Here is a 26299-nt window from a genome sequence, read left to right on the forward strand (position 1 = left end):
TCATGGACTAAGGTAGAAGGAGATGAGTTATTAACTTCAAACTTTCTGCATAATCACTCAAAGAGTTGAACTGCACCTGCATGTAACGAGAGCTGTATAACTCATGTTCTTCTACCTTAGACCACCAATGTCATCAATTTCAGGAAACTCTGTACTTGTACTTAACCATACAGAGAGGTTAGACAAACGTGGATTGCCCTCTCTGGAGCAGAGGCTGAGGAGCAACTTGAGAGAAGGATATAAAATCATAAAAGTCATAAACAGTGTAGGCAGCTAGGGTCTTTTTCCCAGGGTGGAGATGTTAAATACGGGAGAGAACAGCTTTAATATGAACGAGGGAAAGTTTCAAAGGGGAAAGTAGTTGAAAGGAGTAAGTTTTGTTATACAGAGAGTGGCAGGTGTCTGGAGTTCACTGGGAGGGGGCAGTGGTGGAATCAGATGTGTTAGCAACATTTGGACAGATACACGAGGAGGCAGGGAATAGACAGATACCAACCATGTGTAAGTAGATGGAATCTGGTTTGATTGATATTATGGTTCACGCAGACAAGGTGATAGGAGTTCAGTCAAGTGCAGCGGGAAAGATACAGAGCAGAATGAAGAGTTCACTGAGTTTTAATAAGAAATGTATACAACAAAAAGGAAATAGTAAACGCTAGGCCAAATGGGCCACTAACTAAAACTCTCAAACTAAAATCTAATGCCACCACTGCAGCTCAGAAGCAGTAACTTAATACTAAATTAATACCACTCCTTTACAGTGTCGATGTAATTGAATTGTAATCTTCTTTCTCAGAACATGGACTACGGTAAGCAGGGAGCATTGCCATTGCTTCAGTAAAGATTTGACAAGACTGAAATGAAATGAAGGGAGTTAAATACAATTACCAAGGAAATTTATTAACACCCAAACAACAAAGACACGTTTTTCTTTTGTTTAAACAACTTTGCTTTTAACATCTCAGTTCAATACCGAGGGTCGCCACCTTTACATCCCACAATTCCCCCTCTGCACCCCAACACACACACACACACACTCACTCACTCACTCTCATACACACACACACACACACTCACTCTCACACACACAGACACACACACTCACTCACACACACACACACACTCACTCACTCTCATACACACACACACACTCTCATACACACACACACACACACACACTCTCATACACACACACACACTCACACACACACACACACACACACACACACTCACTCACACACACACACACACACACACACACACACACACACACACACACACACACACACACACACACACACACACACACACACACACACACACACACACACTAAACACTTACATAATCCAAATGAGCCGAACTTGACAATCTCCCATCCCTTTCCTGTATATATTAAAAAAAAGTAAATTTGAAAAAATGTTAAAGACAACTCAAATGTCCGTTAGGATATGGGAATTAATTCTAACCCTTGAAATTAGTACAATTTTGAAGGTACCAAATGCCTTCACTAAGTCCCTTTAACAGCACAAGAAGTGGTGCTTCCTTCTTTGTGGGACAGTTACATAGTCATTCCGTTTTTACTTGGCCATAGAATATGATGAATTTTCTGTGCTTGGACAAGTTCGTTGATGCTGCATATCTCTAGATGAAGCCTCTTCTCTGCTACTGACTTGGCGAATTTGATGGCATCAACCAAAGAGCAGGACTGTGACACAAGTTATCTGTAGACTGTTCTTCTTGGGTCACCATAGAAAAGCTCAGAATAGAGTTTAGACAGAAAAACAGCTTTGTCAACACCTTCAGACGTTACAAGGATTTCTCCTGCCAGTGTACTCCGTACAACTCTTCAGATCCTTTTTGATTGCCAATAGAGAGGTGGAAATCTTCCCTCTTCTCCCATTAGTACAATAAAATGTCCCCCCTTGAGTTCCTCCATCAGGAAGATTTCCAAGTGAGGCATCACTGAGGGCAACAAGCCTCAGTGAGCAACCTTTCCCAAGCTGTGAAACTTCGAGACTACTTTTTTCAGATTGAATTCTGCGCACTGTCTTGTTTGCCTCATGTAAAGTTTGTACTGCGGCAATTTTTTGTGCTGGATGCCAAGTTGCAGGCATGATTTCTGTTCTTCTACACGACCATGTGCCAGGTAAGTGCTTTTCAATCTTTTGTGTCGTTCTCCATGGAGTTCTGATGGTCTTCAGTTTGTGCTTTACGTAGTCTGGAATGATGCACTCTCGAATACGTACCTCCATGTCTCACAAACACCACAACTCCATCCTGACCAATGACAACTCCAGGACCTCTCCATTCTGCACAGCCTGCTCTTTTGTAATACACTTTGGCCACTATTTCACCTGTAGGACTGTGCTCTTAGAGTTCTCCAAATTCTCTCTGAACACTCTGCTTCAGCGAAGGCCTTCCTTGATTCATGCAGTGCTGAAATCCGTTTCCCAACCCATTCACTCCGTGTAGTGCCTCTAGAGCAGGTGGTCTGTCAACCAGTACAAAGGGAAGGTTTGGATTCTGGCCGAACACAAGGTGATACGGGCTATGATCATGTACGTTGTACACGGTATTCTTCACCATAAGGGCCCAGTCCAGGCCTGAGTTCCAATCACAGCCATTACCTTTCTTTACCTTCAGCATTATTTCAGTAAGCGTTTGATCGCGTCACTCCAGAAGACCATTACTCTGAGGACTGTATGCTGCTGTTGTCTTTGTTTCACTGTTAAAGTTCTCTGCCATATCTCTGAAATCGTCGTTATTAAATTCACCACCGTTATCACTGAATACTTTACAAAGTGGGCCATGCACACTTATCCGGGAATTGATGAGGTCTTTTATTACCTCTGAGGGTCTCTGTGTGTTTACTTTGCTGCCAGCACTGAAACGTATGAACCCATCAATGATGTGGAGATACCACACTCCTTGCTCCAGTTCATGTAGGTCTACGACTCCTGTTTCATTGTGTTCAGATGCTAGAGGCAGACCAACCACAGGCTTGTGGCACGTCTTGCAGCTATCAATTACCTACTTTAGAATGGAAAGATAATCTGCTTCTTTGTTTCCTCAGCTCCTGAGCAAATTCGGAAGTCGATCAATTGAAGCATGTTCAAACTGTTGGTGAAGTTTGAGCAACACCTTGCGTTTCTCATCTATGATCATGTTTTGTGTGACAGTACTTCATTCTCACGTTGTTTCTCAGTGATGTCTTTATTTAGAATGTTCTCACAGTAATGTCCAGAGCTGGTCAGCTCGAGAGACACTGGCTGTTGAAACACTGTTGCTTGGTCAATCTCCATATCCAGTACTGTTCCTGCTTTCTTTAGGGAAGATTTGCTCAAGAGTAACGGAATGTTCACCGGTACCACCGCCGCTTCAATGTAACATTTTGTCTGCCCTGTTTTTGTGGGAATTTTCACTCTTTTGGTGGGGTCCATCTCCAAATTTGAATGTTTTGTTACTCGGCGTACCTGCGTTCACCAGTTTCCGCACTTCATTCTGGTTTGGTTCACTTACGAAGCTTCCAAGCCATTTCTTTCCACACACTGTGTTTGTGCATTCTGCATCAGTAACAGCAGATCCTAGAGATTCTATCATCAAAATCTCTGCAGGAGTGGGTGATCCCTTCGCCAGCAATGTGATACGGCACTCTTCTACATCTTCAGATTTGTTATTTTCTTCAGTTAGCCTAAATTGTTCAGTTCGGTGTGGACAGTTTCTTGCCCGGTGGTAAATACTTTGACATACAGCATATTTCGATCTCCTACCGAACTTGTTAATTGGATTTTTGCCGGGTAATGGTACCCTTGTCTGGTCTCTCTGGAATCTACGCTTGCTAAACTCTTGTTTTTGCTCAGTGAAGTACGCTGTTTCCTGACTCAAACTAATTCCGCCTGTTGTCTCAGTGGCCTTTACTCCAAAGATTCTCCTCAGTGTTGATTTCATAGATACAAATGTAAGTTCTGTGCATGCAGTTAACACTAGCTGTCTGTCCTTTATGTCTTAGATACGCAGTATCCAACAATTTAAAAGCTGATACAGCGTCAGGAAATTCCATTTTGTATTTACGTATGCGAGTGTACTTTTGTTCAAAATCAATAACGTAATCAGCTATATTTTTCGAATTGTCTCTATAAATTTTGTCAAAGTCTGAATAGGCCTCATCATATCCTTTTCCTCCTTCAAAAAAAAAACAGTCAAGAGTATTTATTAGCGTATTCGTACCCTCATCTTTGTTCAAGTCTTCCTCTGAAATTCCCATCAGGGTTTCTCTCACTCTGCCTGAAAGCAACCATGCAATTGCCAAGGCTTGCTTCATCTTCTCCAGTTCCGTAACACGAGTTCATAATCCAGTTTCACTTCTCCACCCTCCGTAAGGCTTGCTCTCATCAAATGCCGGCGGGATCCTACAATTGGAAACCGCCCTCTGCTACCACGTTTTTGTTTTGTTTCAGCAACCTAACTTTCAACGTCCCAGTTCGATACCTGAGGCCCACCACCTTTACATCTCACAATATCCACCCCCCCCCCCCCCCGCCACCCACATAACAGGGAGCGTGTGCATGAACACCGAATACTTACATAGTCCGGATGAAGAGAACGCGACACATTCTCAGACAGGTGACTGCCGACTTCTTCTGGCTGCCTGCCTGTGAGAGTGCCCAGATTCCACGGCAGCAACAGCGGCTGGGACACAGCTGGGCCAAAATGCCAGTTCCAGTCCTATGCCATTCCATGCACTTGAGTCTGTGTGCTGTCAATGCAAGGAATCTGAAGTAAAACTACACATTTTGCACTGTTGTAACTATGTGGTTTTGTGCAGGTCTTGTAGCTTTAGTTTTTGGTCTTGTTTTGTCTGGTGGGTTTGGAGCTCCTTTCCAGGGAATGCGCTAGACGGTAGCGCGATATTAACACGCAGCAGCCTCTCCGGACTCTGGATTGGGGATTGCTAAATGTTGCGTGGATCTTCTGGTGTAGTCTGTTTTGTTGTGTGCTTTTGTGATATCATTCTGGAGGAACGTTGTCTCATTTTTTAACTGCATTGCATTTGTGGTTTCTAAATGACAATAAACTGAATCTGAATCTGAATCTGACATGTCAGATCACCAGCAAGTGGTAAGAGTGGGCTCCCTCAACCCTGCCCTCTAACGCTCAACACAGGTGCCCCTCAAGGCTGTGTCCTAAGCCCCCTCCTTTACTCTCTGTATACCCATGGCTGTGTTGCCACCCACAGTTCCAATCTGCTAAATAAACTTGCTGACAACACTACACTGATTAGCCTAATCTTAAATAATAACGAGGCAGCCTACAGAGAAGAAGTCATCACTCTGACACAGTGGTGTCAAGAAAACAACCTCTCCCTCAACATCGCAGAAACAAAGGAGCTGGTTGTGGATTACAGGAGGAATGGAGACAGGCTAGCCCCTATTGACATCAATGGATTTGGGATTGACAGGGTAAACAGATTAAAGTTCCTCAGCATAAACATCACCGAGGATCTCACGTGGTCTGTACGTAGCGGCTGTGTGGTGAAAAAGGCACAACAGTGCCTCTTTCACCTCAGATGGTTGAACAAGTTTGATATGGCCCCCCATATTCTTAGAACTTTCTACAGGGGAACAATTGAGAGCATCCTGACTGGCTGCATCACTACCTGGTATGGGAACTGTACTTCCCTCAATCGCAGGACTCTGCAGAGAGTGGTGCAGCCCAGCACAAATGTAGATGTGAACTTCCCACTATTCAGGACTTTTACAAATAAAGGGCCTGAAGGATCATTGGAGAGCTGTATCACCCCAACCACAATCTATTCCAGCTGCTACCATCCGGGAAGTGGTACCACAGCGTAAAAGCCAGGACCGACAGGCTCCGGGACAGCTTCTTCCACCAGGCCATCAGATTGCTTAATTCATGCTGACACAACTGTATTTCTATGTTATATTAACTATCTTGTTGTATATAATATTTATTATAAATTACTATAATTGCACATTGCCCATTTGAATGGAGACGTAAAGGAGTGTTTTACTCCTCATGTATATGAACGATGTAAGTAATAAAGTCAATTTAATTCAAATGGGTGAAGGGACTCAATATGTCAGACAACATCTGTGGAAGGAGAAACAGAGGTGGACTTTCAATTCAATAACCTTTCAGAGTTAGAAAATTATCATCATATAAAATGCAGCTGTTGAAGAAGGCAGCTTACCATGACTTTCTCCAGATTAGTTAAGAATAGGCTATCATTGCTGGCCTTGCACACATCGACCACAGCCCATAAGTGAATTTAAAAAGACAAGGTCAATGTTGGAGAATGTGTGATAATAAGTTGGCTGATCATTTTCATATTTTCTGGGAGTGTCCAAAGGTTTTGTCTTATTGGTTAGATGTGGTAACAGGGATAAGGTCAATAATCAGCCCAGAGATTAATTTTGACTTTAACGTTATTTATTTGGGTAATGTAGCAAATGGGCTCAAAAAGCATGAAAGATATTTGTTACAAATACTACTAGCAGCCAGTAAGAAAGTGATTACCAGGAAATGGCTAAGCAAGAGTCTCCTACAGTCCTGGAATGGACAGAAATAGTTGAAGAAATTTATGTTTTGAAACGATTGACTGTCTCTCTGAGACATGCCACTAAAAACTTTGAAAGATACTGGGAAAATTGGACATTTTATTTGAACCTGAAATGACTTCTTCACTGTACATTTATTTGGTTTGGAGAGCTTTGTTTTATTTCTTCCTGTGAGGGACCCTGCAGAATGGACATTAAAGGTATGGATCTTAAGGTCCCCTGAGACTTTGAAGGACGATTATGGACATAAGAGTTTGGTTAACCTTGATCCAGCAACGTAACCCATTTCTCTATTTATTTTTTCTATTATAAGATACGGATTTATAAGATACTTCACCTATGATGACCCTGTATGTCTGTTTGTTTTTATCCTGTTTGTTCTGTTATTGGCAAAACAATAAAAATAAAGTTAAAAGAAAAGACAGTGGAACATGTATCCCTGACCTTTGGACTGGAGCCTACCCTACCGAGTATTTAATGAGTTCTGGCAATTAATAGTGCAATTTCTCTTCACTGTTCTCGTTTACTGGAATATATCACAGTTTTATATATTTAAAACAACGTCACTGAATTTGACTTTTGGAAAATGACTAGCTAGGTGGGACCTAGGTTGCAGTATTTAACGCACGTAGCGGTCTGTGGACAAGGTATTGAAAGCTGAAGCAATGAACTATCTGCTGGGGAATCTCAGTGGGTCAGGCAGCATATATGAGAGGAAAGGGATTGTTGCTGCTTGAGTCAAAACCGCATCAGAAGTCCTTACGGATTTCCCAACATCTTGGGCTGTTCCCTTCCAGCCACAGAGGCAGCTTGACATTCCGAGTTCCTCCAGTGGGTCGTTTGATATACCACTGTGTGATCCTCTGAACTGCCCTTCACAGACCGAGCCACCTCGCGGACACACGCAAGTTCATTTCTGTATTACAATGGAGGAGAAGGGCCCTGCGCAGCTTTGGAAACAAACAACTTAGTGGCTCACTGAAGCTTCTTTCTTTGACATTTTATCGTATTTAATTTGCAAAAGCAGACAGCAGACGTTAATATCTTGTGAAGACATTGTCGTACTGCATATTTTGAGCTTAATAAGTGGCAACATTTCCGTAATAGGCACACGCATTCCATCATGTGCCATGAAGAAGACAAACTTCACACATTAATGTCCAAAAGAAGGAATAATTAGGTTGGATCTGTCTATTCCTGGTACCTTTTCAAAAAGCAAAAGCTTTTTGATGTTGTTCCTTTGATCACATCTCTCTGTGTTCTTTTGTTACTGGTTGGGTTTGATATCATCATCATGTCCTTTGTTGCCTGAGCCTCCTCTAGCCCTTCACCAGCTCATCAGATGAACTTCACAGTCCTTAGGGAATGTCAGGAGATGTCACAGGTATCCACTCTCTTAACGGCATCCTTTAGCAATTATGTTGAAAGTCAAAAACGACAAAAACGTGGCGTTGTATCTGGAGTAGGTATATCAGTAGTGATAATTTACAATAGCTTCCTGTTATGCTTTGAAATGTTAAGTAGGGGGATAGAACTCCAAAGGGGAAAGAGAAAAACTTAATAATCAGATCCATAGCAGAACCCTGACAGCTCCAAACCATGTGCTGCAGGTCTCAAGATTCAAGTTTCAGGATTGTTTAATGTCATTCCCGGGACACAGGTGTAAAGGAAAATGAATTAATTGATACTCCGGGTCCAATGCAGCACAAAAAGAAACACAAGAAGACAAAGGGCACAATAATGGAGAAAAAACACAATAAGTGTAAATACATAAGTTAGTTTCTATAGATGTGTGTGCATAAATTGCCACTAGGCACAGGAGTCTTTGTACAGGAGGTGACTCTGACAGGAAATGATAAAGTAGTGGTGTTTGGGGGGGGAGGGTTAGTGGGTCGAGGTAGTTACTGCTTGGGGGAAGTAACTATTTTTCAGTCTGAGGGTGCTAGCGTGGATGCTACACAGCCTCCTCCCCGATGGGAGTGGGACAAACAGTCCATGTAGGGTGAGATCCTTCATGACGTTACTGGCCTTCATCGGCAGCTTTCTGTATAAATGTCTTTGACGGCAGGTAGGCTGATTTGAGGCCTGTGGCGATTGCATCCTGGATGAGTGTAGTGTTGAAGGTGCCCGTGAAGACATCGGTGAGCTGGTGTGCACACTCCCTGAGTCCTTGCCCTGGGTTGTTGCCTGGCCCAGCAGCCCAACGGGGCTGATGCTCTGCAAAGTCCTTCTCAGGTCCGCCCCTGCGACAGACAGCGGCTGCTCACCTGGAAACGGGGCAGGGAGGGAGGTGTCACTGGTACAGTCGATGCTGTTTTTCCTTGCTTAGTCACTAATGCCCTTGATGCCCAGCCACGTATGCCAGGGATGGTTAAAGGACCGATATTCCGGAATGTTTTGTGCGTAGGTGGTCTCCGCCTTCTTGATGTCAATGATGAGGTTTCTCTGAGCTGATCTGTCTCCATATTTGAAGACAGTGTTCCAGGCTTTCAGGCTGGAACGCACATCTGTGCACAGCCAGGGCTTCCAGTTGGGCCGTGAGATGATTGTGCTTGAGGTAGCGATGTTGTCTACGCACTTACAGAGCCAGTAACAGATGAGGCATATTCCTCAAGGTCTGTGCCTTCTCCGATGGTGTTGGCCTCCTTGAACAGCTGACAGTTCGTCTGTTCATGACAGTCCTGAAGTACAGAGATTACCTCATTAGGCCATACAGTGATGGTCCGCTTGTCAGGTTTCTCCATTTTCAGCAGGGGTTGGTAGGCTGAGATTAAAATTATGGAGATATGGTCAGTGAGGCCAAGATGAGGGCATTGGGTGGCTTTGTAAGTACCATGTCTGTTTTCATGGTCCAGTCTGTTTTCCCCTCTAGTGGCCATGGTGACGTGTTGGTGAGGTTTGGGTAAAATGTCCTGCAGGTTAGCATGGTTGAAGTCTCCTGCAATCATGAGGAGACCAGCCAGTGCCGGCTTTGTAAAAAGTTGCTGACGCTATAAAACCCTCCCAGTTGGATGTAGGCAATGGTGATGAACACAACAGTAAACTCCCTGGGCAGGAAGTGCAGCCGACATATAATTGTAAGATGGCTAGCTCCCACAGAAGAGTGCCTGCTAACCGCAGATGGGTTTGTGCGCCCTCCATTGCTAGCGTACTCACAGAGTCCAGCTCCTTTGGATTTCCCTGACAGCAGCCCCTATCCGCACAGATTAGGGTCATCCCGTAGAGTTGAAACACCGAGTCAGGCATGTTGCTGTTTAGCCACGTTTTGGTGAAGTCCAGAATGCAGCAGTTTCTCATCTCTCCCTGAGCACTCATTCTCAGTCTCGGTGAGTTCATTTTATTATCTAACAAGCGACATCAGCCAGGAAGAGTGATGATGCCAGTGGAATGACCAGGCTAGATCTTTGCCTAGCTAGTGCCCTGGCTGCCTTTCTTTCTTTATCAATCTTTTTATTGATTTAAGAAGAGCATATATATAAGCAAGAAGAGAATTATCTCAAATATATATATCAATAACAATACATACAGAAGGTGAAATAAACATTATCAAAATCATGCATAGTATTAATCTGATATAGAATGTATAATAGGGAAAAAGTTAATTAATTCTCCTCATCAATTCATAAAAAGAAAAAAAGACTTTTTGAGTTTTTTTATATGAAAAAACCCCACTATTCTCTGCAAACAAAAACAAGAAGGGAAAAAAAAAGGACTGGGCAGTCCTTCCGTCCTGAGAGTAAAACCAAGAAAAGAAAGACTTTCTGACCAAATCCAAAACTTTGGAAAAATAACTGAAAAAGAGTCAGTACAAAAATCAATAAATCAAATCATATGAAAATATTGAATAAAAGGTCGCCATACTTCTTCAAATTTAAAGGTTAGTTTCGGGGGCGCATGATCCGACAGCGCGATGACGTCATATCAGCTCTCTTGCCACATGACTGCTTCGTCGTGCACTGTCTATATCTGCCACTCCCTTGACTGAGTGGCCTAGGCCAGGTAGCTGCCACTAGGCCTGGTGTTAGGGCAATCTCTAGTCTGTTGAGCACCACTATTAACTCTGCTGCCGCTGGATTTAAAGTAATATTGTCCAAGAATTTAGTAGTGCTGTAATCACAGAGCTTTGGTTGATTGAAATCCCTGACGAGAAACTTTGAAACACTCACTAGCACTGTTACTGGGACCTGAAGAATCGGACTGGAGTAAAGGGAATTACAGGGGCTTGAGAGAGGAGCTGGCTAAAGTTGATTAGAAGGGAACACTAGCAGGGATGATGGCAGAACAGTAATGGCTGTGGTTTCAGGGAGCAGTGTGGAAAATGCAAGATAGATACACCCCAAAGAAGAGGTATTCCAAAGAAAGGATGAGGCAGCCATGACTGACAATGGAAGTCATAGACAGCATTGAAGCAAAAAACAAGAGGACATATAAAATAGCAAAAACTAGTAGGAAGTTAGAGGATTGAGAAGCTTTTAAAAACTAACAGAAGGCAACAAAAAAAACATAAGGAGAGAAAAGATTAAATATGAAGGTAAGCTAGCTAATAATATCAAAGAGGATACCAAATGATTTTTCAGGAATACAAAATGTAAAACAGAGGTGAGAGTAGATAATGGGCCATTGGAAAATGACGCTTAGAGATAGTAATGGGAGACAAAGAAATGGCGGGTGAACTCATTAAGTATTTTGTATCAGTCTTCACTGTGGAAGGCATTAGCAGTATGACAAGAATTCAAGTGTCGGGGGAAGAAATGAGTGTAGTTGTTATTACTAAGGAGAATGTGCTTCAAAGGTGAAAGGTCTAAAAGCAGATAAGTCACCAGGACCAAAAGGACTACACCCCAGGGTTCTGAAAGTGGAGGCATTATTGATGGTCTTTCAAGAATTACTAGATTCTGGAATGGTTCTGGAGGACTGGAAATTTTAAAATGTCACACAACTCTTGAAGAAGGAAAGGAAGTAGAAGAAAGGAAATTATCGGCACGGCAGCCTGACTTCGGTGGTTGTGAAGATCTCAAGGACAAGGTTTCTGGGTACTTGGAAGCTCATGACAAAGTAGACCAAAGTCAGCATGGTTTCCTTAAGGGGAATTCTTGCTTGACAAAGTTGTTGGAATTCTTTGAGGAAATAACAGGCAGGATAGACAGAGGAGAATCAGTGAATGTTGTTTACTTGGATTTTCAGAAGGCCTTTGACAAGGTGTCGTACTTGGGGCTGCTTACAAGATAAGAACTCATGGTATTACAGGATAGATACCAGCATGGATGAAAGATTGGCTGACTGGCAGGAGGTGAAAAGTGGGAATAAAAGGGGCCTATTTTGTTGGCTGCCAATGAGGAGTGATGTTCCACAGGGGTTGGTTTTGGGGACACCTCTATTCACATTACATGTCAATGATTTGGATGACAGAACTGATGGCTTTGTGGCCTGTTTTGCTACAATGCAATGATAGGTATATGTAGAGGGAATAAAAGCATAGACTATTGTCAAAAATTCAAAAATGAGAGGAGCAAAGGGACTAAGAAACCTAACCCGTGTGCGAGTCAAGGGTCTTGGGAGTCCTTGCTAACTTGTCCTAAAGGTTAACTTGCAGAATGCGTCAGTGGTGAGGAAGGCAAATGCAATGTTAGCTTTCTTTTCAAGAGGACTAGAAAATAAGAGCAGGGATGTGATGCTGAGGCTTTATAAGGCACTGGTTAGTCAAGATGTCAAAGGTTACAGGGAAAAGGCAGGAGAATGGGGTTGAGAGGGATGATAAATCCACCATGACAGAGCAGACTCAATGGGCCAACTGGCCTATTTCTTCTCCTATGTCTCATGGTGTTATGTTGGCGAAATGTTGTATCTAGGAAATACACCAGTAAACCTTTAACTTTGTGTAACATGCTGTACCTCAACTTATTTAATAAACCCGGTGACATTCTCACTGCAATTTTATACAAATTTAGATAGATTCAGCCTCATTTGGATTTAATTAATATGATTTGCATAGTAACTAGTTGCAAGGCAATTCTTTGGAGACTCAAGGGGCCACGTGGTCTATTCTATTCCCAGTTTATTTTCTCTCAGAGTCAAAGAATAAAACAAAACTAGCAGTGAAGTTCTGTGACTTTAGCTGTTTTCCAAAGGAGCTGTTGAAAGAGTTGAAAAAAAATGTCATTGTTCTTTGCAAAATTTTAATATATTAACGTAAGATGGAATACATGGGTAGTGATGCAGGTTCAATTCCCGCCTCTTCCTGTAGGAGTTTGTACGTTCTCCCCACAACTGCGTAGGTTTTGTCCAGGGGCTTCCAGTTTCCTCCCACAGTCCAAAGCTAAACCAGTTGGTATGTTAATTGATCATCGTAAATTGTCCCATGATTAGGTTAGGGTTAAATCCGGTGATTGCTATGCAGTGTGGCTCAAAGGGTTGAAAGGGCTTACTCTGCACTGTCTCTCATTAACTAAAATAAAAAATAACGTCTAGCAAGTAAAAATGCTGAAATAGAAAAGGTAGAGTCAGGAATTCACAAAAGAGATTGGTGGCTGTCTGTCCGCACAAAATTTTCCATTCCTAAATAGATCCACCAAGGAAACTTGACACAAATACACTTTTGTTTTAAATCGGTTCCTTTTGAGACTTGCACGTTGCTGGCAAGGCTAGGATTTATTACCCATTAAATGCCCTGCACAAGAGGGTGGGAAGCCAAGCTGCAATACATCTTCTGAAGGCAATTCTCTAGAGCTATTGGGTAGAGCGTTCCAGGATTATGATCTAATAGTGCGATTATAAAGGATCAGGGATGGATTTATATATTTCCAAGTTCACAATGCCATTGGTTTCAAAGTAAATATGCAACACGATAGGTCTGGTCCACGGGTCGAGAGTCTAAACTGGTATCAAAACTGATCTGGCAAATGTGGGTTGGGACAGGCTGTTTTCTGGCAAAGGTGTACATGGAAAGTGGGGTTTGGTGGGGGGGAAGGAAAGTGGGAGGCCTTCAAAAATGAAATTCTGAGAGTACAAAGCTTGGATGTGCCTGTCAGAATAAAAGGTGAAGATAACAAGTGTAGGGAACCTTGGTTTTCAAGAGATATTAAGGAATTGGTTAAGAGAAAAGGGGAGGTACTGTCATGGTCCCTCCTGGCAATCCCCCACCTTGCTACTTACCTCAGGAATTGGGCCTCAATCCCCTCGTTTAGTTTCCAATCATTCCCAGGTTCCACTAACTACGCACACCTGCTTTCCATCGGGAAGTGCAGGATAAAAACCCTGTGATCACAACAAGGAGCTGCCAGTTCATTGGTCGACTCTGGTGTGAGTAACATTGTTTCATGGTTCTTAGGACTGCCAATCCAATGTCTAGCATCGCTCCTGGATACCGATTCTGCGCTTGCTATGTTGATAATGCCTCCTGACTCTGTCTCCGTGCCCATGCTCTGCACTTGGATTTATCCACCACCACGCTTGTGTAACAGATGCACAGCAGGTACAGGCAAGTAGGAACAAATGAGGTGCTTATGGAGTACAAGAAATGCAAGAGAACACTGAAGAAAAAAAACCAGGAAAGCTAAAAGAAGGCATGAAACTGCCCAGCAGGCAAGGTGAAGGAGAGTCCTAAGGGATTCTACAGGTATGCCAAGAGCAAAAGGATTGCTAGGGACAAAATTGGCCCTTGGGAAGATCAGAATGGTAATCCATGTGTGGAGCAAAAACAGATGAGGGAAATCTTAAATGAATTTTTTGCATCAGTATTTACTTAGGAGACAGATACAGAGTGTATAGAAGTGAGGAAAAGTGGCACCCACTTCATTAACCCCGTATGGATTACAAAGGAGGAGGTGTTTACTACCCTGAGGGAGATCAGGGTAGGTTAATCCCCAGGGCCTGACGAAGTGTTCCCTTGCACCCTGTAGGAGGCAAGTGCAGAAATTGCCGGGGCCCTAGTAGAGATATTTAAATCATCCTTAGCAACAGGAAAGGTACCAGAGGATTGGAGGATAGTCAATGTTGTTCTGCTGTTTAAAAAATTCTCTAAACACAAACCAGGAAATTATAGGCTGGTGAGTCTGACACCAGTTGTGGGAAAGTTATTGGAAGGTATTCTAAGGGACTGGATATATAAGTATTTGGATAGACGGGGACTGATTAGGGAGAGTCAGCATGGCTTCTTGCATGGTAGGTCATGTCTAACCAATCCTATAGCAATTTTCAAGAAGTTACCAGGAGAGTGGATGAAAGCAAGGCAGTGGATGTTGTCTCTATGGACTTTGGTAAGACATTTGACAAGGTCCCACAGGGGAGGCTGGTCAAGAAAGTTCAGTCAATTGGCTTTCAGGATGAGGTAGTAAATTTGATTAGACTGACTTTGTGGGAGAAGCCAGAGAGTGGTAGTAGATGGTTGCCTCTCTGACTAGAGGCCTGTGACTAATGGTGTACTGCAGGGGTCAGTTCTGATTCCATTGTTGTTTGTCATCTATAGCAACGATCTGGATGATAACATGGGTAATTGTATCAGAAAATTTGCAGATGACGCTAAGATTGGGGGTGTACTGGACAGTGAGGGAGGCTATCACGACTTGCAGAGGGATCTGCACCAGCTGGAAAAATGGACTGCAAATGGCAGATGGAATTTAATGCAGATAAGTGTGAAGTTTTGCACTCTGGTAGGACTGATCGGGGTAGGTCTTACACAGTGAACGGTAGGGCACAGAGGAGTGTGGCAGAACAAAGGGATCTGGGAATACAGGTCCATTTGTTGAAAGTGATGTCACAAGTTGATAGGGTCGTAAAAAAAGCTTTTGGCACATTGGCTTTCATAAATCAATGTATTGAGTACAGGAGATGGGATGTTATGTTGAAGTTGTATAAGACATTGGTGAGGTCTAATTTGGAGTATTGTTTGCAGTTTTGATCACCTTCCTAAAGGAAAGATGAAAAGAAGGTTGAAAGAGTACAGAGAAAATTTTCAAGGATGTTTCCAAGTCTGGAGGACCCAAGTTATAGGGAAAGATTGAATAGGTGCGGACTGTATTCTTCAGAACGTAGAAGATTGAGAGGAGATTTGATAGAGGTATACAAAATTATGAGAGGTACAGATACGGTAAGTGCAAGCAGGCTTTTTCCACTGAGGTTGGGTGGGACTGCAACCAGAGGTCATGGGTTAAGGGTGAAAGGTGAGAAGTTTAAGAGGAATGTGAGGGGAAACTACTTCACTCAGAGTGTGAAGTGATCTGCTAGCACAGATGGCGCACGAGAGCTCGATTTCAACGTTTATGTGAAGTTTGGATAGGTACACGGATAGTGGGGATATGGAGGCCGACGGGAGTGGGCAGTTTAAATGGTTTCAGGATGGACTAAATGGGCCAAAGGGCCTGCTTCAGAGCTGTACTTCTCTATAACATAGTGCATATCCTTCTTATGAGCCTCTGACTTGTTTATAAGGACAGTAGAAGCAAAGAGGAATATGGATAGACATTGAGTGGGAGATCATTTGCAAGACTATTAGGATAGTTTTAAGGAATGTGCTGAATAGCTTTCTCAGCAGAGGGCTAACATGGAGTTGCTGGGCTGAATGGTCACCTATGTTGTAACGACGTGATCGCTCAATGACCTGTATGAACACATTGAGGCTGATGTAGCTCCAACAATCAGCAGTCACGGACGCGCACTGAGTCCTTATCCTTCAGCTCTGTAGCGAGCGGCGATACAGAAACATTTTCGGGGTCAATAAACGGAAAACACACCAAGATGCTCAGGTAGCTGTGGTGAACTACATATACCTGTCTGGACTGCTCCTGTGGCTCCTCCCACAGACCCCTGCTGACTGCTTCTGTGGCTCCTCCCACAGACCCCTGTATAAAGGCGATTGAGGCCTGAGCCCGGCCTCATTCTCCAGGATGTAGTGTTGTTCATTCTTCCAGTCAATAAAAGCCGATATCTTGCTTCTTACGTCTCAGAGTGAGTTATTGATGGTGCATCAGTAGCCAAGTTAATTGGCTTCCCACTTGTACTGGTGCAAGCAACTAAACTATTAGCTGGAGCCTAAGCCAGTTATATGCAAGCCGCGCCCAGGGAAAACACTGTGGCTCATCCTGAAATCCTGAAGTTAATTATTAATGTGCATTTTAATTAATTCTTGAGGCAGTGAGTCCCTTGCAGGTGTCTTGCCAAGATTCTAGAAATTGATTCAGAAGCCTGTGATCAAACCTTCAGGGTCCCTGAGAAGCGGAGAACCGCTCTTTTGAAGTGACGCAAGACGGATAAAACAAGCTATCTGTCATGATTCGGAAATTTAAAAAAAAGATAATTTAATAAAGCTATGGTTCCTAACAGAGTGGGGGTAATTAATGCACGCGTACATGTGATTAGCGAACGCCGTGAAATTGAACGGATGGCCGGCAAGGGGTGGGTGACTGCCTGATAAGCAGAAGTGCCAGTAGGCTCTGCAGTCGTTGCTTCATTCCCATGTGACAACAGAGTTCAAAAGCCGTCTTCCAGCAGCGTTGAAATGGAGCCGAAGTCACCGAGCTGCCTCCACTGCTTTGATCTGACCAGGGGATCAGATGAGCCCCTCGATACTGTGGTATAGCACATCAAATACCAAATTGATGCAAGTGGCAGAATTCCAAAAACCGGCTCAGAACTGGGAAGCTCTTGATCCATCTGGGGAAGGAGAATCACTTACATTTTGTTCTTCTTTTTACAGTCAGGTTTAATCAGGTTTGCCTCCACCCCCACCCCGTTCAGATTATCTTTCAGGTTTTACAATCTGTTTAGGAAGTCATTTTTTTTCACGCTGAGATCCAGACATTGGTAAAATGACATGGTTTTATTTGTTTTTATTAATTCAGCCATAAAATTCTATCTTGTTTCCTGTCTCCTGGTCCTGGTAGCCAGCACCGACTCCTGCACTCACCTCCAGTACAATTGTTTGAAAAGGTGTGAAGCTCAACGTCTTCACACCGCCTTTCCCCTTGCTGGAGTTTCCCTCGAGTCCCAAGGTCCAGAGGCTACGTCTTGTCATGAGAGACAAAGCCAGGCATTGGGGAAGTAAACTAGCCAATTTAGATGTGATATCAGTAGGTGGAGCAGGCAATGTCATTTTACGATTACTAGCGTACTCTGAAAACATCTCTGCACTCTACTCACATCCGTAGGATAGGAAAGCAAGTTAGCAAGTTAGGCGGAGTGGGCACCTGTGGAATCATCCTACAGGAGAGTGCTTTTGCAAATGCAGGATGGGACAATTTAAAACACCTTGACAGATTTTAATCTTGACGTGCTTTAATGTTCCAGCAGTGTTCAGTACCCTGCCTGCAGATGTGGGGGAAGTGAGTGAGTTAATGAGATCCCGTTCGTGCTTGTCTTCAAAAGGAGTTCTCTGTCATCAGTGCCTTGTTCGTTTCCATTGTCAATGTTTCTCTGCAATTTATTTCATGGAGAAGTAGGCGTGTGATCAGTTCTCACTGCTGTAAATTCATTAGCGTCGGTGATTTCCCCCTTTTTGTGTGGCCTTTAACAAGCAATTTCCTCCTAGAGGACTGCGACCTTATCACAGGGTCTGGAGGTCTGCATGCCTCAATGATCCGTACAGATATGTTGGCTGGAGCCAGGGTCATGTGCATTGGCTCTTGGTAGGGTCACCCGTGCCAAACAGGTCAAAGGGCAGAGGCCAGACTAAGCGTGGCCCACCGGTTCTCCAGGTTCAGGGGGTTCAGCTCAGGACTAACAACCCTGACTGGTAAAACAAAATTCTTACGGAAACAGCAATGAAGAATCCTCCCATATCTGTGTGTGACAGACAGATGAGGGACCTTCATTACTGTCCTGAATGCCAGACCTGTAATGCACAGTGACTGATCAAACAATTTTGAGTGTGTGCATTATTGCCTTGAAACGGCTTTCTGAGACATCAATCACACACATTGTTATTGGAGTTCGGGACGTACTCTGGCACCTCAGGCGCTCACTAGTCTGGCAAGATCTCCCACGGGCCAACAGACATTGTGTTTCTCCCCCCCACCCCACCCCCAATTTGGGCAGATATTCAAGATAGCCTGCGACTCTGAATAACTACCACAGCCAGGCCCAGGAGCGGACCTAGAAGGTGGTTTCCTAATTGAACTGCCCACCTCTGCACCAGGTCACCAAGGGGCTGAAGGTGAAGCCAGTACTCGAGGAGCAACCTCTTTAAATACTCCGATACAGGCTGTTAACTCATGCGTTCCACATATAACCATACAACCATATAACAATTACAGCACGGAAACAGGCCTTCTCGGCCCTTCTAGTCCGCACTCAGCCCATAACCCTCCGTTCCTTTCCTGTCCATATACCTATCCAATTTTACCTTAAATGACAATACCGAACCTGCCTCTACCTGCCTCTGCCTATAACCTGCATGGAACCTGTCCAGGGTGCAGAAGTGACAGAGAATCTAAGAGTTTACAAACTTGGTTTAAGCTCTGTGTGGTCTTCTCTACCCCTGGTCCCTATGTTAAGGAGTATAACTCCACTAGGGGAACCATCTGACCTGTAGGTGCTGGAGTGGGCTACCTTGACTGGACTGGACTGCCGACAAAGGTGAGAAGTGGACAGAGTGTGCACAAGTAGCCGGGTCAGGAAGTCTCTTCGTCCCACAGTGTGGTAGGGCATAGAGGGCATTTCCGAGAGCTGGCTCTGGTTGAGGGGGGTATGAGGCTTGGGAGCAGTGAGGAATTCTGGCTAAGAAATGGGGATCACATGATACTGGACAAAGTTATACACAACGAAGAAAATTTGCAATGTTGTGGTAAGTTGCCAGTTTTGTGAACTGCTCCCCACAATAGTTTGCTGAGTTTCTTCTTAATATATTTATTAAAGCCAAGCTCATGTTTGCTGCCTATCCATGTCTGTCTTTGAGAAGGTCGCTGTCAGCTGCTCCGTGAACTGCTGCAGCCCTCCTGTCCTGTGTGAGAAGCTCCACGGTTTAGACCAAGCAACGATGAAGGAAGGGCGATACACTTCCAGGCCAAGATGGTGTGTGACCCAGTCGAGACTGCAGGGAATAGTGCCCTTGCCCTTCGTGGCATCCAAGCTTCCAGAGCAAGTAATCTGGTCAAATGATCGGCCGAAGGATAGTTTCTGGAGAGAGGCCGCAAGGCAGGGGGGGCATTGAATACAGAAACTGCAAAAGCAGAGGGTGAACGTCAGAGAACGGCCACTACTGGTGAAATCTACAATGGAAGCAATACAGTAAAATCTGGTCATCTTCTACTAATATACCAACACTCTTTCAATTCACTTCATTGTGTGGGTGTTACACATGGATCTTCCAGTGAATCTGGTCACTTTAAAGACTGCGGGGAAAATAAAAGGCCCCTAAGTATTTAAGTGGAGAATGAAAGTAGGCCTGGAGGGTTTAAATGGAGAGTGCAAAGTAAGGTCCCGTTATGTTTGAAGGGCGTGAAAGAGACAGGGCTTAAAGGGACCATGGGAACCAGGTAATGATGTGTTTAAGCGGAGTATGGAATGGGGCCCCACCACGTTCAACAGTGTGTGGAACAGGGCCCTGGTGTATTTAATGGGAGTGCAGGAAACAGGGCTTCTGTTTGCTGAAGGGGAATGCAGGGAACAGGATCTAAAGGGAGTACAGGGAAGTAGAAGGGATTGTAGAGAACACGGCCTACGTGTGTTTAAAGCAACCATTAGTTTACTTAAAGGGACCATGGGAAACATGGTCTCAATAGGTTTGGCGAGACCATCAGAAGCAGAGCCCCTGTGAGTAAGATACCGTATCAGGAACTCCAAACAATGGGTTACTGTGATACTGGGTTACCAGGGTTTTACTTCAGACACTTCCAAATGATATCGATGTCAAAGTCAAAATTCACAGCACATTTATCGTCAGATTATGTACTTATATGCTACCTTCAGATTCATTTTCTTGCCGGCATTTTCAGAAAAATAAATACAATAGAAATTACGAAAAACTATACGTAAACAAAGACCTACAAAAAAAAATCAATGTGCAAATGTAAAACTTGTGCAAATAAATAAATAGATCGTACTGAGAGCATGAGTTGTCGAGCCCTTGAAAGTGAGTCTGTAGATTGTGTCCAATCATAAACACGAGGAAATCTGCAGGTGCTGGAAATCCGAGCAACACACACAAAGTGCTGGAGGAACTCAGCAGGCCGGGCAGCATCTGTGGAAAAGAGTAAACAGTCGACGTTTTTGGGCCGAGACCCTTCATCAGGGCTGGGAATCAGTTCAGCTTTGAGGTGAGTGAAGTTATCCACACTGGTTCAGGAGCCTGATGGTTACAGGGTAATAGCTGTCCCTGAACCTGGTGGTGCGGGATCTAAGGTTCCTGGACCTCCTTCCTGACACTAGTAGCCGGAAGAGAGCATGACCTGGATGGTGGGGGTCCTTGATGATGGATGCTGCTTTCTTGTGACGGTGCTCCTTGTAGATGTGCTCAGTGGTGGGGAGGGCTTTGCCTGTGATGGACTGGGCTCTGTCTACCACCCACTGTAAACTTTTCCATTCCTGGACATCAATGTTTCCAGACCAGGGGCACGATGCAACTCATCAGGACACTCTCCACTGGGCATCTATAGACAGTTGTCAAAGTTTTAGAAGAGATCTGACTCTTCTGGGAAAGTAGAGCACTCTCATGCCTTCTTTGCAATGGCACTCATCCACGGGTCCCAGGACATACCCTCTGACGTGATGATGCCAAGGAGTTTAAAGTGCTGGCCCTCTCCACCTTCAATCTCCCAATAAGGACTGGCTTATGGACTTCCGGTGTCCTCCTCCTGCAGTCGATAGTCAACTCCTTTTTCTTGCTGAGATTGAGAGAGTGCTTGTGGCACCACTCCTTCCATCTCCCTCTTGTATGCCAATTTGACACCACCTTTTATTCGCTGTCATCAGCAAACTTAAATCTGACATCGGGCCTTTACTTAGTCATACAGCAAGAAGAGCAGGAGCTTACGTGCGGCCTTGTAAGGCACCAGTGCTAATGGTGATTGTAGGGGAGATGTTGAGAGAGCAGATTCGGAATTGCGGCTCTAGCTCCAGAGAAGAAATGACAAGGAGGGTGGTCTCTGGAGTGGGTGGAAATGGCTAAATGAGAAGCATAACTTTATGGTGTTTGGAGATAAATATAGTAAGGATTTCACAAGTACTGTTTTTCCCCACACATAGAGGGTTGTGTGTGTGTGTGGAACACACTGCCAGGGGTGGTGGTAGAGGCAGAAAGATTAGAGACATCTAAGAAACATCGTGATTGGCACGTTCTCTCTTCCCACTGCTGCCATCAGGAAGAAGCTACAGGAACATCAAAATCACACTATCAGCTTCAGGAATAATTATTACCCCCTCAATCAAAGGGAATAACCACTCAACTTCACTTGCCCCATCATTGAAATGTTCCCACAACCAATGGACTCACTTTCAAGGACTCTTCATCTCATGTTCTCGATATTTATTTATTATTTATTTATCTATTTATTATTTCTCCCTTCTTGTGCTTGGACAGATTTTTACCTTTTGCACACTGGTAGAACACACAAGTCACTGTGGTCCTTCACTGATTCTGTTGTGGTTATTCTATAGGTTTATTGCATTTTCATGATTTATTGTTTCACAACATTGAATCACAGTGGATTTAATTTCTTTTTTTTTTGACACTGATCAACAGATAAGACTCTTTCATGTCAAAAGTGAAAACACATTGGTCTAAATGAATTACAAATATAAAACATAAAATAATTGATTGCATGATTGCCCCCCCCTTCAAGTCAGTATTCACCGTTAGCAGCAATTACAGCCTTGAGTCTGTGTGGTTCGGTCTCTATCAGCTTTGCACATCTGGACACTGCAATTTTCCCCCCATTCTTCTTTACAAAACTGTTCAAGCTCTGTCAGATTGCATGGGGATTGTGAGTAAACAGGCCTTTTCAAGTCCAGCCACAAATACTCAATTGGTTGGAGGACTGGACTCTGACTTGGCCACTCCAGGACATTAACTTTGTTGTTTTTAAGCCATTCCTGTGTAACTTTGGCTTTATGCTTGGGGTCATTGTCTTGCTGGAAAACAAACCTTCTCCAGGTCGCAGTTCTCTTGCAGACTGCATCAGGTTTTCCTCCAGGATTTCCCTGTATTTTGCCGCATTCATTTTACCCTCTACCTTCACAAGCCTTCTAGGGCCTGCTGCAGTGAAGCATCCCCACAGCACATTCAATGACTTGGAAATTTTCTTGTATCCATCTCCTGACTTGTGCTCTTCAATATCCTTTTTATGGAGTTGCTTGGAGTGTTCTTTTGTCTTCGTGGTGTAGTTTTTGCCAGGATATTGGCTGTCCAGCAGTTGGACTTTCCAGATACAGGTGCACTTTTACAACAATCAATTGAAACACTTTGACTGCACATAGGTTTGCAAATACAGATCTCCATTTAACTGATTATGTGACTTCTGAAGCCAATTGGCTGCACCAGTGATGATTTGGTGGGCCATATTGGGGGGAGGGTGAATAAAGAAAGGTGACAAAGAAGAGTCTTTTTCTATTAATCAGTGTCCGTAAGACCATAAGACACAGGAACAGAATTAGGCCATTCAGTCCATCGAGTCAAAAAAGCCCAAGTAAATCCACTATGATTAATTATTGTAAAACAATAAAGCATTAAAATTTATGGGGGGGGGGGTGAACACTACTTATAGGCACTGTATATATATATATATATAAAATTGAATGTGTTGGCACGTGGCCAAGTGGTTAAGGCGTTGGTCTAGTGATCTGAAGGTCGTTAGTTCGAGCCTCAGCTAAGGCAGCATGTTGTGTCCTTGAGCAAGGCACTTAACCACACATTGTCGGCCCTTGCCCTTCCCTTGGACAACATCGGTGGCGTGGAGAGGGGAAGGCTTGCAGCGTGGGCAACTGCCGGTCTCCCATACAACCCTGCCCAGGCCTGCGCCCTGGAAACTTTCCAGATCCATGGTGTCTCGAGACTAACGGATGCCTAAATTGAATGTGTGCCTTCAGGCTCCTGTATCTCCTCCCTGATGGTAGCCATGAGAAGAAGTATAGTGTGTGGGTAGTTAGAGCTACTGTTCCAGAGAAAATGAGTTTAATCCTGGCATCCAGATCCAGTGGAGATGAGAGGGACAAGTTCTTTACAGAGAGTGGGGGGTGCCTGTGGAGGTACTGGTGGCAAATACATTCAGGACTTACAAGAGATGCTTAGGTAGGCACATGAATGTGGGGGAGTTTGAAGGATATGGATATTGAGTAGGTGGGAAGAATTAGTTTTGTTAACCAAGAATGCTTCTTGTGTCATCACACACACACTTCGGAAAGTCCTGGCTGTAGTTCTAATTCCAGCATACAGGAGGAGACTAGACACCATGACACCAGGGATGAAGACCAAAAAGGTGTGGTCAAGGGAGGCGGAGGAGCGCTTACAGGACTGCTTTGGGTCAATATTCAGGGATTCATCTCGACTCTGAATGAATACGCCGCAGCTGTCACCAGCTTCATCAAGACCTGTGTGGATGAGTGTGTGTCTTGGAGAACGTACTGGACATTCCCAAACCAAAAGCTGTGGATGAACCAGGAGATCCGTAGTTTGCTGAGGACTGGTAGGCCACAGGCCACCAACAGCAGCTGGCCAGAGTCCTCCATCCTGGGCCAGTCTTTCAAGTTGCCCAGGGGTAGCCCATTTTCTTATATCTTCTGGGTGAAGATCCTTCCTCTCCCAGGGATGAGGTCTTTGAAGCTGCAGCTGGTGTTTCTGTAGCACTGGGTTTTTACGGGGTGGGGTTGCTAGCCCCATGCCAAACCCTCCTCCTGTCATAGCCGGGCTTGGGACTGTCCACGGCAGAGTCGTACTCTGTATGCTTTCACGAAGTAGCTAAACTTGTAATGCTTCAGATCTGTGGAATTCAAGATCCAGAACTAAACACGAAGTCCAGGTATGGCCAATGGAAGGCTACTTTAAAAACAAAACAGCAATGCTGATTGAAGTCACAGACGGAGTTGGATGCACTCCAGCTCTGACAGGCCATTACCTCCCACAAGGCAAAACCTAACATCGTGAAAGGCGGTGATGCCTTCGCAAAATTCAACGCCTTTTTATGCACGCTTTGAAAGGGCGAATAGCGCGACATCCATGTGAATCTCTGCTGCATCCGGTGACCCTGGGATCTCTGTCTCAAGAGGCCGACGTCAGAATATTTTTCAGGAGGGTGAACCTTTGTGACGGTAGGGCACTGAAAACCTGTGCCAATCAGCTGGCAGGAGTGCTCAAGATCATCTTCAATCTCTCATCGCGGCAGATCTCAGCACCTCCTTCACAAGGGCAATGATCATCCCTGTGACCAAGGAGAGCAGAGTGAGCTGCCTCAGTGACTATCCCCCCAGGTGCATCACATCTGCTGTGATGAAGCGCTTGGAGAGGTTGGTCATGGCCAGAATCAACTCCCGTCTAAGCAAGGAGCTGGACCCACTGCAATCGCCACAATAGATCAACAGTGACTGCAATCCCACAGGCTCTCCACCCGGCCTTGGATCACCTGGACAACAGCAATGCCCACGTCAGGCTGCTCTTTATTGATTACAGCTCAGCGTCCAACTCAATCATACTTTCTGTTCTGATCGACAAGCACCAAAACCTGGGCCTCTGTACTTCCCTTTGCAACTGCATCCTTGACTTCCTCACCGGGAAATCACGGTCAGTGCGGACTGGGAATACCAGCTCCTCTCCGTGGACCATCAACACTGGGGCACCTCAATGACGTGCTTAGCCCACTGCTCTACTGTCCTTGCACACAACTGCGCGGCAAGCTCAGATCATACATCATCTATAAACTTGCCGATGACTGTTGTCAGCGGAATTTCAGATGGTGTCAACAAGGCGCACAGGAGTGAGATAGATCAGCTGGTTGAGTGGCGTGGTGACAACAACCGTGCACTCAGTGTCAGTAAGGCCAAGGAATTGATTGTGGACTGCAGGAAGGGGAAGTTGAAGGAACTCATCGAGTGATCAGCAGTGGAGATGGTGAGCAGCTTCAAGTTCTTGGGTGTCAACATACCAAAGATCTACAGTGTCCTGTGCCCAGCATATTGATGCAATTACAAAGAAGGCACAACAGTAGATTAGGGAGACTTTGTATGTCACCAAAGACACTTACAGATTTCTACAGATGTACCTTGGAGAGCATTATAACAAGTTGCATCACTGTCTGGTACGGACATGACACGGGACCAGAAAAAGTGCAGGAGGTTGTAAACTCAGCCAGCTCCGTCATGGGCACTAACCGCTCCAGCGTTGAGGACACCTTCAAAAGGTGATGCCTCAAAAATGTGCCATCCATCATTAAGGTCCCCTATCACTCAGACATATCCTCTCCTCATTGCTGCCATCAGGAAGGAGGTAGAGAAGTCTGAAGACACACATTCAATGTTTCAAGAACAGCTTCTTCCCCTCTGCCATCTGATTTCTGAATGGACATTGAACCATGCACCCAACCTCCCTATATTTTTTGTTCTCTTTTTTGTACTGGTTATTTAATTGATTTATGAATGAATGAATGAATGAATTGAATGATCTTTATTGTCATTATACATCGATACTATGAAACTCTGTTTTGCTTCCTCTCAGGTAATCAAACAAAGTGGTAGATAAAAACAAGACAATAATAGAAAAACAGTATTAAATAGATAAATAGCAGAAAATAAGTTGCAGCAGCAC

The 26299-nt window shown here is 44.3% G+C and overlaps 1 long non-coding RNA gene across 1 annotated transcript; it reads right to left on the reverse strand.

The window, feature by feature from the left end:
* Positions 1-138: 138 nt before the first annotated feature.
* LOC140733052 (uncharacterized) lies at positions 139-5813 on the reverse strand. Its single transcript, XR_012100213.1, has 3 exons — positions 4586-5813; positions 1343-1384; positions 139-854 (listed from the first exon to the last, which is right to left on the reverse strand). It is a non-coding gene; the product is annotated as an uncharacterized lncRNA (long non-coding RNA).
* Between the last annotated feature and the right edge of the window lie 20486 nt (positions 5814-26299).

Source organism: Hemitrygon akajei, chromosome 9, assembly GCF_048418815.1.
Source record: "Hemitrygon akajei chromosome 9, sHemAka1.3, whole genome shotgun sequence".
NCBI classification, from domain to species: domain Eukaryota; kingdom Metazoa; phylum Chordata; class Chondrichthyes; order Myliobatiformes; family Dasyatidae; genus Hemitrygon; species Hemitrygon akajei.